Genomic DNA, 19351 nt, shown 5'->3' with positions numbered 1-19351 from the left:
TTAGGAAGTGTGCCTAATAGCATTTTGGGGGGGTAACCGCTTTTTTGAAAGTGTGCCTAATAGCATTTTGGGTGGGTAACCCCTTTTTTTTGAAAGTGTGCCTAATAGCATCTTGATTAGACAATTGCCTTTAGAAAGTGTGCCTAATAGCATTTTGGGTGGGTAACCCCTTTTTTTGAAAGTGTGCCTAATAGCATCTTGATTAGACAATTTCATTTAGAAAGTGTGCCTAATAGCATTTTGGGTGGGTAACCGCTTTTTTGAAAGTGTGCCTAATAGCATTTTGGGTGGGTAACCGCATTCAGAAAGTGTGCCTAATAGCATATTTGTAGGAGAACTGATTTTGTAAAGTGTGCCTAATAGCATAGTTGTGGAGAAACTGAATTTAGAAAATGTGCCCAATAGCTTATTTGTAGGAAAATTGAATTTGTAAAGTGTGCCTAATAGCATAGCTGTGGAGAATCTCAATTTAGAAAGTGTGCCTAATAGCATATTTGTGAGAATCTCAATTTAGAAAGTGTACCTAATAGCATATTTATGGGAAAACTGACTTTTTGGGAAAATTGAATTTGCATAGTGTACTGAACAGCATAGTTGTGAAGAAATTGAATTTAGAAAGTGTGCCGAATAGCATAGTTGCGAGAAATTGCATTTAGGAAGTGTGCCGAATAGCATAGTTGTGAGAAATTGCATTTAGGAAGTGTGCCTAATAGCATATTTGTGGGAAAACTGATTTTGTAAAGTGGGATCAATAGCATAGTTGTGCAAAGTCGCATTTAGAAGTGTGCCCAATACCCTCCGTATACAAAGTCGATTCTTGAAGTGTCAAAGCTACATCTAGAAGTGTGCCCAATTTCCTCCCTGTCCAAAGTTTAACCTGAAGTGTCCCCAGCACCATCTCTGTACAAAGTCTAATCTAAAAACTAAACCTACCTAGTAGCACCTCCTAGCTTAACCATGAGCACTCCCATACCACGAAGGTCCACCGGATCCGACCAATGGGCACCACCAGCCCCTTCCACCCAACCCCACCTCTTGTCACCACCTCCAACCTTCCAACCCTCCACCCCACCTCACTCCCTTCCCCTCACCAAACACCAAGCCAGAGGCGCACGATGGCGTGCCACCCACCCCAAGACCACCACTCCGACGAACCACCCCGATCAGCCTACCATAATCACACACCCTCCTCACACAACCCTGCCAAATACACCCAGCCCGGCAACCATCCAACCATCATCCCCCCCAGCTACACCCACCTCCATCCGGCCACAACCACACGCCTTCCTTTCCCTAAAAACTGCACGCCTAGCCCTAGCAAGAACAGAAGCCTCATGCCTCTCGCCCTCCGACCCCCCTACCCTCACGCACTCACCACTCACAACAAAGACACGAAAAAGGAAACGTACCTGGTCCCCCTCAATCTCCCACCACTCATCCCCTCTCCTGTCTCGATCCACCACCCTAGCCCCCCTTTCTCCACCCTCACCCTACGCCTCACCCAGCTTGAAACCCCTCTTCCTCGATTTCTCACCACCCGCTGCTGAAACTCTTTACCCAACACACCCCACCTTAAAATCCCCTAGACCAAACCGCAACAGACCAACCCATATACTCACCCACTCAATACCCAACACTTCCTCCGCCCGCCCACTCTTCCCATCATCCATCAACCACTGCACCCCTCTGGCAGCCCTCTCTCCACCCTCCCCCCCGCTCTCACCCATCTCGGCAACTCCCACATCGACCTCTCCTACCGAAGTGAAGTGCATACTATTCAACGCCCGATCCGTAGCAAAAAACAGACACAGCATCTATGACCTCCTCGCTTCTGACAAACCTGACCTGGTTTTCATTACCGAAACCTGGCTCTCAGACGACTTCGCCCCTATAGTCAACGAAGCGTTCCCCCCAGACTACTCCCTCATCCCTCTGAACCGTCCCTCTAGAGGAGGTGGAATAGCATTCGCATTTAAAACTCACCTCCACGCCTCAATCATCGACAACAAACCAGCCATCCCTTCCTGCGAATCACTCCTAGTTAAACTATCGCTCTCCCCCTCACTCTCCCACAGCTTCCTATTAATTTACAGACCCCCTGGCTACGACAGACAATTCTCAAACAACCTCTGCGACTCTACTTCTGCACTCCAACTAAACCATCCCAACCTCACCCTTCTGGGAGATTTCAACATATGGTTCGACATCCCAGCCAACCCTATGACACACTCTCTTGTTGACGGCCTAGACGCAATCAACCTCCATCCCCACATAAACGGCCCAACCCACCATAAAGGACACACTCTAGATGCCATCTTCACCTCCCACAACCAGATTCACCTAAATCCCCCAATCCCTATCATCTGGTCCGACCACTCCATCGTTTCATTCACTATACGCTCTCCCACTCCAACACCTGTACCCGAACCAGAAACACTGACTATACGCAAATCCTGGAAGAAACTAATAATCCTTCCTGACCTAGCCAACGCACTCTTCCAGTCTCCCCCGCCTACCTACCTATCCAATAATCAACTAAACCCTGATGCCTTTGACTCTTGGCTCAACACCCCTCTAACTCGACTCACACCAACCTGCAAACCATCAGCCCGCTGTGGCCATTTTCCTAGATGGTTCACCCCTGAGCTGAAAACCAGTAAACAACTATACAAATACCTCGAACGTAAATGGCGGAAAGACAAAACTCCCCTGAACAGATCCAACTTAGCCCGGCATCTCCGCCAATACAAGGCTGAAATCCGAAAAGCAAAAAAAGCCCATTACAACTTCCGAATTCTAAACTGCAAAAACCCCAGCAAAGAACTCCACAAAATCATCTCCGAATTCACCAAACCATCATGCACCGCCTCCACACCGACACCCTCTCAATCGCTGTGCGACTCACTCTCTCTCCACTTTTACACCACAGCCCTCGAAAGAACAAGCAACCTAACAAACAAACTTGCTCTCTTATATCCCCCAACCAACCCACCGTCCACACCAGTCACCCAACCGCCAACGACCTCCAGCCAACCAACATTTGACTCCGTTAGTCCCATATCAGCAGACCAATTTCGCAAACTCCTTTCCGCCCGAAAACCATCCGGCTCCCCGCTTGATCCATGCCCGGCATCAACCCTTAAAGAAATATTTGCATCTACCTGCGCAGGAGAACACGCAAGAACCATCATAAATGACTCACTCACATCAGGAATCTTTCCAGACGCATTCAAAACTGTTCATGTCAAACCCCTATTAAAAAAACCATCCCTCAATCCTCTCGACCCCAAAAACTACCGCCCCATCTCAAACACAAGATTCCTTGCAAAACTCATCGACCGATCTGCCTATGCCCAACTAAATGCCTTTGTCGAATCCAACAATCTTCTTGATCCCGCCCAATCCGGTTTCAGAGCCCGACACGGAACCGAAACCACCCTAACCTCTATCTGGGATGACCTTAAAAACACGGCAGACGCCGCAGGATGCGCTGCATTAATCCTCCTCGACCTATCAGCCGCCTTCGACACAATCAACCACTCAATCCTCCTAGACCGCCTCCACTCCCTAGGAATTCGTGGAACCGCTCTAAAATGGATAGCTTCTTTCCTCAAAGATAGGCACCAAATAACGATACTCTCCACCTACTCCTCACAAACGCGACCAGTCGACACTGGAGTTCCACAAGGAGCGTGCCTATCGGCACTCCTATTCAATCTCTACTTGATCACCCTCCCACCAATAATTCGCTCACACAACCTCCTGTGCTACAACTATGCCGACGACACCCAACTAATTCTAAAATTCCTGAACTCAAAACCCTACTGCCGACCAGAGCTCACTTCCTGCCTCCTCGACATAGAGCTCTGGATGACCAAAAACCACCTTCTGCTAAACCCTTCCAAAACAGAAATCCTGGTATGTGGCAACTCTGAACTTCTTCCACACCCACTACCCTGGCCATCAACCATGGGCAAGTCCCCAACCCCCTCTAAATCTGTAAAAAACCTTGGATGCACTCTTGACTCTGACCTAACACTCTCGTCCCAAGTCAACAATGTCTCAAAGTCCTGCCATTACCACCTTAAAACTCTCAGGCGCATCTTTCCATACCTCTCCTTTCCCAACAGACTCTCCGCAGTCCAAGCAATTGTCATATCAAGACTAGACTACGCCAACCCACTCTACCTTGGAATCCACACCTACCAGCTGAATAAACTACAAAGAGCTCAAAACGCAGCAGCCAAACTACTACTTGCACTCGGACCAAGGGACCACATCTCCCCTGCTCTCAAAACTCTACACTGGCTTCCAGTAGCCCGAAGGGTGTCTTTCAAAACCCTATGCATTTCTCACCGAGCGCTGCATAAAACCGGACCTCAATATCTTCAAGATAAGTTAAAACCCTATCACCCACCACGCACTCTAAGATCTAGCTCGGCCGCCCTCCTGGTCGTACCTAAAACAAACTCAGTCAAGTTAGGTGGGTCATCATTCTCAGCCTTGGCCCCCAAGCTGTGGAACACGCTGCCACCCCACATCCGCCTAACAGAGGATCTAATATCCTTCCGCAAACTATTGAAAACTTGGCTCTTCCCCTAAAACCAACCCTGTGCTAAAACTAACTCAAACTGAATAACACCACTGCAATATTACCAGCCCAACAAACTACTAGATCTCGAACTGCAATATGACAAATAATAGTATAACATCAAGATCCAAGCGAGAAATCGACAACCAATAACCACCAATGTAAACTAAAGAACAACGTGAATAGGTCATAACAGCGAAATATCAACATGATGAGTAAAGCAAATGTATAAAACCAATGAATGTTTAGAGCGGACAAACACATAAACGGGAACGTTGCGTGGAGGCGATGAAGGCATAAACCAGACGATTGAATAGGACAGAGAAACGTCTAGACCAAATGACTGAACTGATGTACCAAACGGATGATTGTATAGAGCGAATGAATGTATAAGCACTGAGGGAGGTATAAACCCGCATGAGCACAAGGGACTGATAAATATGTAGAGCAGATGAAAATATTGAATGGATGAGTGTATTGAGCAGGCGAGCGTATAGAGCGCACGAATATATTGAGCGAATGAGTGTATAAGAACGGATGAACCTATAAGGGCGAACAAGCGCATAGAGCGGACCAACGTATTGAGCAAATGAGTGCACTGAGCGCATGTGCGCACAGAGCAAATGAGTGCGCGAAGCGGTTAAGCGCATGGAGCGGATGGATGCGCGGAACAGATGGGTGCCCTGAGGCAATGTGTGCGTGGAGCTGACGTGTACCGACGGGTGTGTCGTGCGGACGGGTATATGGAGCGGACGGATATGTGGAGCAGACGAGTGCGTAGAGAGAGTGTGTGGAGCGCACGAATGCGTCGAGATGACGTATGTACGTATAGCTGTCGTATGAGTGTGGAGCGGACTTACATTGTAAAACGGAATTATGTGTGTAGAGCGGACGTGGATGTGTGCAGTGCGGACGTGAGTATGTATAGAGCGGACGTAGGTATGCGAGCAGAACAGATGTATGTGTGTCTGTAATGCGGACGTGTGTTGTGTAGAGCGGACGTGTGTGTGTGTAGAGCGGACGTGTGTGTGTGCAGAGCGGATGTGTGTGTGTGTAGAGCAGATGTGTGTGTGCATTGAGCAGACTTATGTGTGTGGGTGTAGAGCGGACGTGGATGTGTGTAAAGCGGACATAGATGTCTGTAGAGCGTGACGTATGTGTATGTAGAACGAACATGGATGTGTATGTAGCACGGACATGTGTGCGTGTGTAGAGCAGACGTGTGTGCATGTGTGGAGCAGACGTCTATGTATAGAGCGGACGTGTATGCACGTGTAGAACGAACGTGTGTACATGTGTAGAGCGAACTCACGTGTGTACAGAACGGACGTGTGTGTGTTTAGAATGGATGTGTGCGTGTGTATAGAGCGGTCGTGTGCGTGTAGAGCGGACATGCAGGCGTAGAGCGCACATGGATGTGTGTCTGTAGATCGGACGTGTGTGTATGTATGTGTCTGGAGCAGACGTATGTATGTGTAGTACAGACGTGTGCATGTGTGGAGCAGACGTATGTGTGTATATAGAGCAGATGTATAGATGTAGGTGTAGAGCGGACATGGGTGTGTGTAAAGTGAACAGGAGTGTGTAGTGCGGACGTATGTATATGTAGAACGGACGTGTATGTGTAAGTAGCGCGGACGGGTGTGCGTGTGTAGAGCAGACATATCTGTATGTGTAGAGCAAACGTGTATGTATAGAGCGGACATCTGTGTGTATAGAGCGGACGTGTGAGTGTGTATAGAGAGGACGTGTATGTGTAGAACAGACGTATGTGTGTGTAGAGCGGACGCGCGTATATGTGTTTGTGTATAGAGCTGACGTGGAACAGACATGCAAGACGTGTGTATGTAGAGCAGGCACCTGTGTATAGATCAGAAGTATGTGTGCGCAGACCAGACGAAGTACCAGCTAGTAGAGCCGGTGATTCCTTAGTGCAGTTGAATGCATGATCGAACGAACGCATGAGCGACGAATTAGGAAGTATGTAGATATAATCCGATCTCATACGCATCATATCACATCACCACGCTTACTCTCTTCTTTTACACCATCACCCAACTAGAACACAGCGATACTATGACACCATTCGGTATAGTTGTTCTCATACCAACATCTTCCTCATACTACACATCACTCTAACTAAACACTGCTGGTTACACCCTCCAGCCGGCGTTCTCCTCAGGCCTAACGCAGCCTCAATCGATCTGGATAATCCGGCCAGAACGAACACATACTCCTCAACCCTCAACCACCACACCTAATGCTAAGAAGCTGCCTCCACATGAATGCTACACCTGCAGCACACATATACGGTGCGCACACGCATCTTTGACGCCTTTATACTCTCTCTACTGACTTGAACTTCGGTTCCCGAGGGCGTTCAACCTACCAGCGCCTTGAGACTATACCAATGGTACATAAGGCGCTATATAAATGCAAAGTAACATAACATAACATAACATAATCGCAAAACCTAATTTTTCATGTCGGTTTTCATCTGATGTATTTTCCTATAAGCATGCAAAAGAACCCAACCTTGCCTACCTAATGCCGCACATTCTTTACCACGTTCTACTGGAACTTGTTGCAAGCATGCAATTACATCAGTCGGATCGGCATCTCCCAATCCTTGATCCCAAGTTTCACTTAAACCGGCACCACATGCTCACGCTTGAGCCAACTTATCATACGGACTCTTCGTCCAACCTGGAATAACAACATCAGAACAGTCACCGCCAGCGGTAACGTTCTTCTTCTTGAACAAATTACTCATTATTGCAAACAAATCCAAACCTCGTTGAAGCTATATATTTTCTTCTCCACACTGCAATCACTCCCACAGGCACTCAAACAGTTACCAAAGAGACAAAAGACTTCACTTTTCCCCAAAAAAAAAAAACTTCACTTACACGACAACCAAATCCAATCTACGTTTCAACAGACTCTTGGATGCACGGAACAACTCATCACGTACATCCTGTTTGTGACGCCAAAAATGTACTGCTCTCCCCCGAAAAGTGCATGAAACAACCATAAATCATCAATGCAATTATGGAGCAAATACTTTGAACCAAAAAACAGACAGACACAATAACTCACAACCACGCAATCTTAGAAGATAAATCAGCTCTTTACGGCTATTTATTCAAAGCTTACAAATACATAGAAATAACTCATAAAAATAGTAAGGTCATAGATCACAGAAGAAGTAAAGAAAGTCAAAAAGAAATACATCACCGTGAGCGTAATAGAAGTCCTCATCTCGTCCAGAAGCGGCTGGAAGACCCCGGGACAGCCAGGCCGAGAGTACCACAGCTCACAGGAAGTCCAGATGTAAGCGTCCTTCTCTGGCTGAAGTCTCACCTGACCCCTGCCGTGTCTCCACATATATACACACTCCACAAAGGGGAGTTAATTCTTGAACATTCTGGAAATTGCACCTGCGCAGTTGAGGAACAGCCATCGGTTGCCAGCTGGGTCAATCGAGAGCTCCCCCCAAGGAACGCAGGGCCTCCCTGCTCTAAAAACACGCTCCTCGGAGAACAGTAGCAAGCCATAACAACGTTAGCTTTCCCAGCAGAAATGGCCTTGACCGCATACCAGGTTTGGAAAAGCATGTTTGTCTCAGCACTGTGAATCTAACACTTCAGCAAAATGTGTACAGGCTTTCACTGCGGTATGAAGTAAATATCCAACATGGCTCCGAGCGCTCCCAGAATGCATTGCGCGCCCGCGCCATTTTGAATCAAGCATAAATCAAGCATAACGGCTGGTCAATGGGCAACTTGAGAGGTAAGCTGCCGGCACTATTGTAAATGTCTGTCTTGTTTCTCTCCTTTTGCAGATCCGACGGTCCGGGAGGCTCGCTGTTCCTTGGATGCTGTTTGCAGGAGCAGAGGGCAGCTAGCGGTGGAATCACAGGTAAACTTCTGCTAATAACGATGTCCCTTTTGTTTTTCAGGTGCTGTTCTTCCGAGGTTCGCAGATGCTGCTGAACACAATGAGCGTCACGTTGCAGGATTGCAAAGTAACGGGAAGCGTGTTCTCCAAGACGTGTGTGGTTTAAATAGCACCAAGAAAGTAGTCCAGGTAAAATAGTCCCTAGGATACCACACCCAAAACACTATACCGCAAAGCTTGGTTCCAAGGAGCCAAGAGATGTGGATGCCTCCATGTTGACTGGCATTGAAATAAAGTAGTTCCCAAGCACAAGTCTTCATTAAGTATGAGCCAGGACTGGCCCCAAGTGGGCCTAGGCAAAGGATGCCTAAGTTTGTTGGGGGCCCGAGCCGAGACAACCAACAGATTCAGTGTGGAGGGTTAGCTGGAAGATAGCCAACTGCTCCAGGAGTTTGCCCAGGAAAGGAGTGATAGAGATCTGGCGATAGTTTGCCGTAATGGAGGGGTCGGCAGAAGGCTATTTTAGCAGGTGGTGCACAGGGGAGTTCTTGAAAAGAGAGGGAAAAGATCCAGTGGCGAAGGAGTGATTACAGAAATTAGCAAAGCCTGGACCAAGAGGACCAATGTTGTACTTAATGGTTCTGGAGGAGTAGGGGGTCGCCTGTTTGGATGAGACTTTCAGACCAAACTCGTCTGGAAACATCATCGGGTGTTACAGGAGAGAGGAAGGAGAGAAGCGTAGAAGGTGGGGATGGCCAAGAAGGGCCTGAGAGAGAAGAAAAGAGGAGCAAAGTGCTGACAGGATGTCATGGGTTTTAGTGGTGAGGGCCTGGGTAGGTGTAGAAGAGGTAGATACTGCAGTAGGATTGGCCAGCTCCTCGCAGATGTTTGTAAAAGTATGGCTGTGTTGTTAGAGGCAACAGAGATGCATGCTTGAATATGGACCCTCTTCTTAGAGAAGATGGAGAGTCTGTATTGCCTTTAAAGCAGGCGGGAGGCCAGTTTGTCAGAGGGTGTACCCGAAGCTCTCCGCTTGAGTTCAGCTACTCTGCACTTTCAGAGCAGCCAGATCAGAGTCTTTTGCTTTAGACTAACATCCTGACACACTCCATAGTATTTTTTGAGGCAGGGGAACCCCTCTTAGAACTAGGGTCAGGCAGGGTTTTCTCTTTCTACCAATAAAAGTCTAGAGCCAGAACCATAACTTCTGTGTTCTGATCTCCTTCTTTCACACCCTTACACAGTCCACATAAAATATAGGAGATGCAATACAGCATTGCTGATGGTTATATGGACAACATTGAGCATTGTCCAGGACTAACAAGGTAGTGTCGATAGGAATGGGCCCCTTAATCAATATTAACAAGGCTGATGGCCAAGAAAAGTAAATACACTTTGAGCCTTTGAGTGGTGACAGTTTGAAGGCCTGAAAAAAGCAAGATGTTTAGAAGTCTTTTATTCTGGATGTCAGGTATGCATATAGCACCGAAGATTACAATGGCAGTACTAAGGGGGCATGAGATGGCCAAGATCTGTTGTATGCTAGACCAAACCTTTTCCCAGAATGTGTTGAAAGAATGATATTCATAATTGGATGCAAAAGGGGGCCTTTATTAACATGGCTGTGCCAGCAAGCCTCTGAAACCAAAGGAAATATTTTGTGCAGCTGTAAAGGAGTCCAGAATAATTTATGAAGGGTCTTAAGTCTTGTTTGTGGGTGAGAAGCTGATGCAAAGGACTCTGTTGCAGCGGTCCACATTTTATGCCACTGAATGTCAGAGCATTGTACCGGTGTCCGATTACCATGAATGCCTTAGGCTTACCATTTCCATGGACTTCAGTTTCTTTTACCATATGTATATTTATGAAATGATCTGTGAGGTGCTGGAGATACCATTCATGAAAGGTAAAACACCTAGGGAAGAGCGATTACATGATTGTCGTTGGCATAAATCCATGAACCTTTTATGATTAGCTATCTCAGATTTTTGTAAACGATATAAGGAAGTATGGTCTGTGTAAGGGTGCGGAAGGAGTAGATCGACACATAAGTGACTTTTATGTTGGATAAAATAAAATAGGAAACAAAAACCTAACTGTCCCTATTACTAAGAGGGGGGGTTTTCTTGCCTCAACTCATTACTAAAGATTCGGTCAGAATGTCCGTAAAAAGCAAATAGTTCACCGTTGTGTGTCAAAACCTATTCCCATCTCTTACATTCTTTAACTAAGGAAAAACGATGATCTTCTTAACCCAGAAAAGTTACTCCCTTCTTCTGGACTGAGCTCTGTGTTCACCACCTGGTGATGAGACGTGTTCTCCCAATATAAACAAGAAAGTTCTAACAGTTCTCTTGGAGGATTTCTCCAACAATAATAGACAAAAGGAAGTCTCTTCATAGCACTTATTCTATTCACAATACCAGGGAGATGGGTCCCTTCTCTCTGGCTCTTCACATTTCCTAACACCAAGGGATAGGGCCCTTTCGTTGTCCTCCTTGGGGTTTCACAACTCACAATGTCGAGGGGTATAGCTCTTCCCTTGTTTCTTTAGGCTTTCACAGTTCACAATGTCAAGGGGTATGGCTCTCCCCTTGGCTTCCTTCACAATTCCCAATGTCAAGGGGTATGGCTTTTCCCTTGACTTCCTTATGCTTTCAAAGATCACCATGCCAAGGGGTATGTTTCTTCCCTTGGTTTCCTTCAGACTTTCACCACTCTCATTGCCAAGTGGTATGGTTTCTTCCCTTGACCTCCTCAGGCTTTCACAACTTACAATGCCAAGGGATATGATTTCTTCCCTTGGTCTCCTCAGGTTTTTACAACTCAAAATGCAAAGGGGCATGGTTTCTTCCCATGGCCTCCTTTATGATATCTCAGTTCCGCTGCTATTTGTAAGGTGGATCTGGTTCACTATCCTGCCATGTACTATTATAGTTCGTCTTGTGGCTTTTTTACTTAGTATAGCAGACCTGGTTAACTACCCGTGTTATTCTTGTTTCACTGTAGAAGTCCACCCTGTAAATAATAAGACGCTGCGCTAACGGATTGCCGTAACAGGAGTTAGAGGCTTTGTTTACTCGCGCAAGCTAGCAAGAAAGCTGCCATCGGGTTACGTTCGGATGTGTAATGGACTGTACGATCCTCGTGGAGATGAGGTAAAGGATGTTTTCCTTTTGTCAGTGCGCAGGGTACGGAACTCGGGGCCCCATAAAAAAGTGTACCTTGTATGCAACTTTAATGTGAGATATGGTTGTTTGAATTGAAGAGCGATGGAGGGAGATAACAGCAAGGTTACTAGCACTGAAAGCTCAGACAGGTGGGAGTCCACTGTTTGAGAAGACACAATAAATTAAAGAACGATGATTTGAAATGAGGATAAGGTCCAGTAGCGAACATACCCTGACAGTGATGGCATGAGAAGTGGCTTCATACATAGATTGTATACCGCGTGATAGTTTTTTCTGTTTGTGTTTTTCCAGGTATTGAGTGGTCCGACATAGATGTTGGGATGCTCCCCTAATTAACCGTTGTCAAGCGACTTTTGTGGAGATGTGACACGGTAAGCCTTAGTTTAGTAAACACAGGTACTAACTAGGTAGGACAATAGTAAATTATATATTACTGATTATTGTTTCTTGTTATTTTCCCACATTGTGTCTCCCCAGGTCAAGAATTGTGTGAAGTATATTTAAAATTTTAGTATTTGAATGTCACCTAAAGTGAAGTGTTTAGTAGTGTTGAACCAACCATAGAAGAAGAGAGAAGGTTTAAGGGTACAGATGGTCCCCCTGATGAAGTTCTGGAGTATTATATGGAACTTAATTGTTGAACGAAGCATGTTGGGCAAGTGAAGAGTATTGTAAGTTAGTGACAATACTTAAAGAGCATTGTAAATTCAGTTGAGACTAACCCCATGGTAGCACCGAAAGGGGTATGAATGTACTTAGTAAATGGCATGAGGTATCTATTATGTAAAGGGAACCCGTGAGCTACTGACCATTGTGTTTTCTGTAGGCATAGTGATGTCCTTTGAGGCACTGTACACTATCTAGTTTTGTATAGGCAGGATGTTACAGGTTTGAGCACAACACTGGTTTTTTGTATGGTTTGTAATTGTATTTTATGATAATGGTTGTAAAAGGTTTTTAGGAATTTTTGCAATTTTACATTGTTTTAGATGGTGATATGACGATGTGTGATGTATATGAAATAAAATTGTGAATTGTTTTTGGTGTAATGATGGTTATTGTGTGGAGACTTAGTACCTATATGTTAAAAGTACTAAGGTGATAGGACCTGGTGAGGACAAGGAGAGGTAACAAGCGGACGTGTTTGATCTTTTGTCTAAGGATTGTCCAGTATTTTTTCTCAAGAGTCTGGTCAACACGTCGGTAAATGGCTCTATGTCTCTGTGTGGTTGTTGGATGGTGAGTGCGGGTGAGCCTGTGAGACACGAATAAAAGGGTTGTTTATAATTAGTTTGAGGAACACGACAGAAAATCACTTGAGCGGTACTAATCAAGTAGCCACAGTCTTGTAGGAGTGTCGACTAGAAGAGTCTCATTTGACACTTCAGAACCATGGCTGCAGATAAAACAAAGAGTTATGACGCGAAATACGTGGAAGAGCTATTGGCTCAAGCATCTTTCTTCTCTGAAGAAGGCGAAGGACCATTGGCTGTGAACTTCAGTAATTGGGATGAACTAGTGCAAACGAAAAAGAGGTTCATACGTATCGAATTACATGGGTCCATCATGATTGAGTACCTACGGTCAGGTACCCTACCCACTGGGCTGATCGTACGGAACGAACCACGTTTATTTCTGGACAACAAGGAGTTCGTCATCCAGTGGAGTTACATAGCCGATAAATGTGGCAGAGACTGGGTAATTCTGACAATTGACACAGCAAGAGAAATGACATTAAAGATCACACGAGAAATGAAGGACTTTAAAAGTTTCTGTACGAAACACCGAATCGAACGGATGAAAAAAGACCTGATACATTTTTCACATGAAGGAGCTTATCAATATACTAAAGATGGTTATGTACCTCAAGGAGTACAACAGCAACAACAAAGAGGATATGGCCAACAGAGACAAAACAGGAAAGGGTATACTTCATACAGCTCGGGCAGTTCTAACGACGGTAGCTTTCAGAGTGGACAAGGCCAGAGACCATATAGAAAGAGAGGTCGGCAACAGAGAGGGAACTATCAAAATAGGCGCGCACAACGTAGAGGTGGTATGAACAATCCATATAACTCAGGACCACAACAACAACAACCCTCCACTTCCACGGTTTCTTTTTTGGAGGAGCGAGAGATAGCGAACGAGTGGGAGTCAGAAGAGCGCAGAACTCGGAGCAACCATCCCTACTAGTTAATTTATCTAAATATACTCCTAACACTGTTGAGAAGATAGTTTTGAACCATGGTCTAGGGTTTGTCCCTACCACACATTACAATAAGTTTCAGACTAGAACTGAGATTGAACTTTTAATATGGAAGATTCATTTGAAAAAGTACTTCATGGATAAAGAATTTGAAAGAACTGAGAATGAAAGTGGACTAAGGAAAAAATCTAATTTTGATCCTCCTGTAGCTAGCTACACACCTGAGGCTATAGTTTTTGCTAGACGAGTATGGCATGACCTTCGTGAAATGGAGAACGAGAGCGTTCCTTCCAAATTTCAAAATTTGAGTAATGAGGAGAAAAAAGCTATAAAGTCATTGGCCACAAACCACAGTATCATCATACGCAAGGCAGATAAAGGAGGAGCAGTGGTGATTCAAAATAGGGAAGCCTATATTACAGAATGCAAACGACAACTTGGCGAGGATTCTTATTATCGGAAGTTAACAGATGACCCGTCTGGAAGACTATCTAGTCTGATTAGAGACAAAGTAGAGAAGGCATTCGTGAGAGAATGGATCTTTAAACAAGAATATGAATATTTCATTGTATCCAGACCTTCTGTTCCGAAATTTTACACCTTGCCCAAAATTCACAAATCACTACTTACACCCCCGGGTCGTCCAATTGTTTCAGGTACTGGGTCGCTGTTGGAACCACTTGCAAAATTTGCAGACAAATTCCTTAAACCATTCGTGTTGGAGATGTTTTCATACATACAAGATACAACAGAGGTTATAAATTCCATTGAACATATGACGTTCGATCCTGAAATCCATCTCTTAGTTAGCCTAGATGTAGTTGCGTTATACACGTGCATACCCCAACACGATACACTAGAGGTACTTGAAAATGTTTACTAGCTAAGAGGACTACAGGAGTGACACCAAACAGTTTTATTCTGTGGTGCGCGGAGATGGCGCTAACGGAAAATTATTTCATATTCAACAGTGAATTATACCATCAGATTCATGGCACAGCCATGGGCACGCCAGTGGAACCAACGGCTGCTAACCTCTATGTAGAAAACTTTGAAATACAACATATCTACCAAACCACCAACCCATTTCTTTCTAAAATCGTCTTATGGCGTAGATTCATTGATGACATCTTTTTGATATGGGAAGGCACTGTGAGCTCCTTTTTAGAGTTCTTTGAATGGATTAACCGACGGAATAGATATTTATAGTTTACCTGCACCCATAGTTCAGAGAAGATTGACTTCTTGGACATTACGATCTGGGTTGATAGTGTACAGAAAATATTACAAGTGAAACAATTTCACAAAAAAACAGATAAAAATGCCTTGTTGAGTTTTAATAGCTTTCATCCCAGGCATACAAGAGAAAACTTACCGTTTGGGCAATTCCTTCGGTTAAAAAGAAATAGCACATTGAATTCAACTTTCCATGAAGAAGCCGAACAATTGAAAATTAAACTGTTAAGAAGGGAGTATCCCAAGAAAATCGTTAAAAGAGCTTATAAAAGATCGATTAATAATCACCGGGATGCACTACTAGAATATCATCCGAAAAGTCATGACAAAAGTGAGATTGTGTTTGTAAGTACTTACAAAGAAAGAACTAATGAAGTTATCTAAATCATTAAAAAGAACTGGCACATACTTGCAGGGGGTGAAAGCCCACTAGAAAGGCCTTTATGTGCATACAAGAGAGCGCCGAATTTGAAAGAACTGCTAACTAAAAATGACATTGCCTTGAAATCGAAGGACCAAATCAGCATTACACAATCCTGGGGTTTACCTACATTAGTAGGACATTCCCCGTGTGGCAAATGTGTAAATTGTAAATACACTTGCAGAACAAAAGAGGTGGACTTGAAACTTCCAAAATTGTGGCAGCAGACTAAGTTTACGAATTGTAACTCGACGCATGTAATCTATGAAGTATGGTGTCCATGCTAAAGAATTTATATAGGCATGACAGAACGGAGAGTGACCACAAGAATAGGTGAACATAGGAGTTGCATCCGTAATCAGAACATGCTAGCTCCGATGGTCAGTCACTTTATTATAATGGGTCATAATGTAGAGGAATTGAAATGGACAGTGTTGTGGCAATCTGAAAGAACCAATCATTCCGATGCTGACTTAAGGAAATTGCAGTATAAAGAACAATGGCTGATCTTTTTGAGAGACTTAGCCACCACAGGACTTAATGAAATAGGTAATTGGAAATTCTGATTATGGCTGCTTTGACAATATGGCCTAGTGAGGTGTGACCCTGCTATCGCATAGACCTGCATAGTGACCAGATGACAGTTAATACACAGTTGTTCATTCCATCTTTACTCAAACTGATTATGGCTGCTTTTACAATAGTGCATAGTGAGAGGTGACCCTGCTTTCTCATAGACCTACATAGTGACCAGATGACAGTTAATGTAGCAGTGGTTTATTCCATCTTTACTCAAACTGGTGGACTAGTGGCAGGAGACCTTAAGACATGGTGAGGTTCTAGTTTGTAGTTTAACACATTTTTAAACGAACACTGGAGATTGGAACAGGTAATAAGACCCCGAACGATCGTACATCATTTTCCCAATGGAGCCCAGTGAATAAAATACAGGTGCTCTACCCTGGTGCAGAGAGGTGAGCACTAAAGACACATTTTTTTTCATGATTGGCGAGATTGTGTTTTCGTGAGGGCAGGAACAAGTTAATGTTCCGCGAAAGGTGATCAAGACGTGTTGCGACACACGTATCGATACGGAAGCACTCACGTGATGTTTTCGTTTAGGACGTATTACGTGTAGTGATTCCGGAAGTCGTCACGTGATGCTGCAGCGATAATGAGATAACCTCTTCACCAGTATCGGTAGCGTACACTACGTTCGAAGACAAGATGAAACAGACGGCGTTTCTACAGCATGAGTAGTAGGTAAGTGAATCCCGTGCGGTTTGGCTAACAGAGAGCAGAAGCATACTGAGCGTGGTGACCACAACGCCCGTGTGTGATTTACAGAGGGCGTGTTATTCTTGTTTCACTGTAGAAGTCCACCCGGTGAATAATAAGACGCGGCGCTAACGGATTGCCGTAGCAGGAGTTAGAGGCTTTGTTTACTCGCGCAAGCTAGCAAGAAAGCTGACGTCGGGTTACGTTCGGATGTGCAATGGACTGTACAATCCTCGTGGAGATGAGGTAAAGGATGTTTTCCTTTTGTCACTGCGCAGGGTACGGAACTCGGCCCCATAAAAAAGTGTACCTTGTATGCAACCTTTAATGTGAGATATGGTTGTTTGAATTGAAGAGCGGTGGAGGGAGATAACAACAAGGTTACTAGCACTGAAAGCTCAGACAGGTGGGAGTCCACTCTTTGAGAAGACACAATAAATTAAAGAACGATGATTTGAAATGAGGATAAGGTCCAGTAGCGAACATACCCTGACAGTGATGGGATGAGAAGTGGCTTCATACATAGATTGTATACCGTGTGATAGTTTTTTCTGTTTGTGTTTTTCCAGGTATTGAGTGGTCCGACATAGATGTTGGGATCCTCCCCTAATTAACCGTTGTCAAGCGACTTTTGTGGGGATGTGACACGGTAAGCCTTAGTTTAGTAAACACAGGTACTAACTAGGTAGAACAATAGTAAATTATATAATACTGATTAATGTTTCTTGTTATTTTCCCACATTGTGTCTCCCCAGGTCAAGAATTGTGTGAAGTATATTTAAAATTTTAGTATTTGAATGTCACCTAAAGTGAAGTGTTTAGAAGTGTTGAACCAACCATAGAAGAAGAGAGAAGGTTTAAGGGTACAGATGGTCCCCCTGATGAAGTTCTGGAGTATTATATGGAACTTAATTGTTGAACGAAACATGTTGGGCAAGTGAAGAGTATTGTAAGCTTGTGACAATACTTAAAGAGCATTGTAAATTCACTTGAGACTAACCCCATGGTAGCACCGAAAGGGGTATGAATGTACTTAGTAAATGGCATGAGGTATCTATTATGTAAAGGAAACCTGTGAGCTACTGACCATTGTGTTTTCTTTAGGCATAGTGATGTCCTTTAAGGCACTGTACATTATCTAGTTTTGTATAGGCAGGATGTTACAGGGTTGAGCACAACACTGGTTTTTTGTATGGTTTGTAATTGTATTTTATGATAATGGTTGTAAAAGGTTTTTAGGAATTTTTGAAATTTTACATTGTTTTCGATGGTGATATGACGATGTGTGATGTATATGAAATAAAATTGTGAATTGTTTTTGGTGTAATGATGGTTATTGTGTAGAGAGTTAGTACCTATATGTTAAAAGTACTAAGGTGATAGGACCTGGTGAGGACAAGGAGAGGTAACAAGCGGACGTGTTTGATCTTTTGTCTAAGGATTGTCCAGTATTTTCTCTCAAGAGTCTGGTCAACACGTCGGTAAATGGCTCTGTGTCTCTGTGTGGTTGTTGTCTGGTTAACTATCCTGCCAGGCACTACTGTTGCTTCCATACTGGTTGTAATAGTGTATTTGGGGTTGGCACACCCTTGCCTTGTTCCATCTGTAAATACTTCTTCATAAGCTTTCTTGCACTTAGCGTACCAGACCCCTACTTCACATCACAATTCAAACTATCAAGGGATATGGCTCTTCCCTTGACTTCCTTATGCTTTCACAGTTCACAATGCCAAGGGGTATGTTTCTTCCCTGGCCTCCTCATGTTTTTACAACTCACAACTCACAGGGGTATGGTTTATTCCCTTGACCTCCTTTATGCTTTTCAGTTCTTCTGCTATTTGTAAGGTGGACCTGGTTCACTATCCTGCCTAGCACTATTATTACTTACATGCTGGTTGTAATAGTTTCTCTGCATTTGGTGTTCCCAGACCCTTGTTCCATCTCTAATTACTTCTTCATAATCTTTCTTGCACATAGGGTCCCAGACCCCAACTTCACATTAGTTGGTCCTTTAAAGTCTCTCTCAAAGGTTTTCTTCCCAGTATTAAACTTCAGGGTAATGTTACCCTTCTTATGGGGTTCCCAGATCTGTCCTCCGTTCCTACCAGCTAGCCCAGGCAAGCCCCAACCTTCAGGCAGCTTCCATTCGGGCTCCAGCCGGCTTCAGGAGTCGATCTCTTCTGCCCTTTTTCCTCCGCACCAGCCACAGCGTCTCCGTAGTTGCTGCTTGCTGCTACTCTGCTTTGCTGGTGTGCGTGGTACAATCTCTTCTCTCAGGCAGACATCCGTAGTCTGCTTCCAGCAGGGCTAAGGACCCTTCTTCCTCTGGCCCTCTCTGGAGGCTTCCGCTTCTCTCGCATCCTGGTTCCTCTGGTCTCCCTTCTCTGCTCCACCAACCTGTATGCGGATCATCGAGGGAGGGCTGAACAAAATCTTCTCTTTTTGTCTCAGCAGCGTACTGATTGTCCATATTGACTAGACTGCTGGAGTTGGTTCCGTAGAGCGCTCTCCATTACTCTACGCCCCCC

General features: G+C 44.5%; 1 protein-coding gene across 3 annotated transcripts in view; it reads left to right on the top strand.

Moving 5' to 3' along the window:
* Positions 1-19351, top strand: part of METTL21A (methyltransferase 21A, HSPA lysine) — a 166091-nt gene that overhangs the window by 26897 nt on the left and 119843 nt on the right. The window contains exon 2 of one of the 3 annotated variants that reach the window (XM_069615593.1): positions 11974-12053. The exons of the other annotated variants lie outside the window; for them this stretch is intronic. The gene's annotated coding sequence lies outside the window, so the exon portion shown is untranslated. The remainder of the gene's footprint in view (positions 1-11973; positions 12054-19351) is intronic. 3 annotated transcript variants of the gene reach the window in all.

This window comes from Ambystoma mexicanum, chromosome 9 (genome assembly GCF_040938575.1).
Source record: "Ambystoma mexicanum isolate Mex_15411 chromosome 9, UKY_AmexF1_1, whole genome shotgun sequence".
Taxonomy (NCBI): domain Eukaryota; kingdom Metazoa; phylum Chordata; class Amphibia; order Caudata; family Ambystomatidae; genus Ambystoma; species Ambystoma mexicanum.
This window is presented reverse-complemented; position numbering and strand designations above follow the sequence as displayed.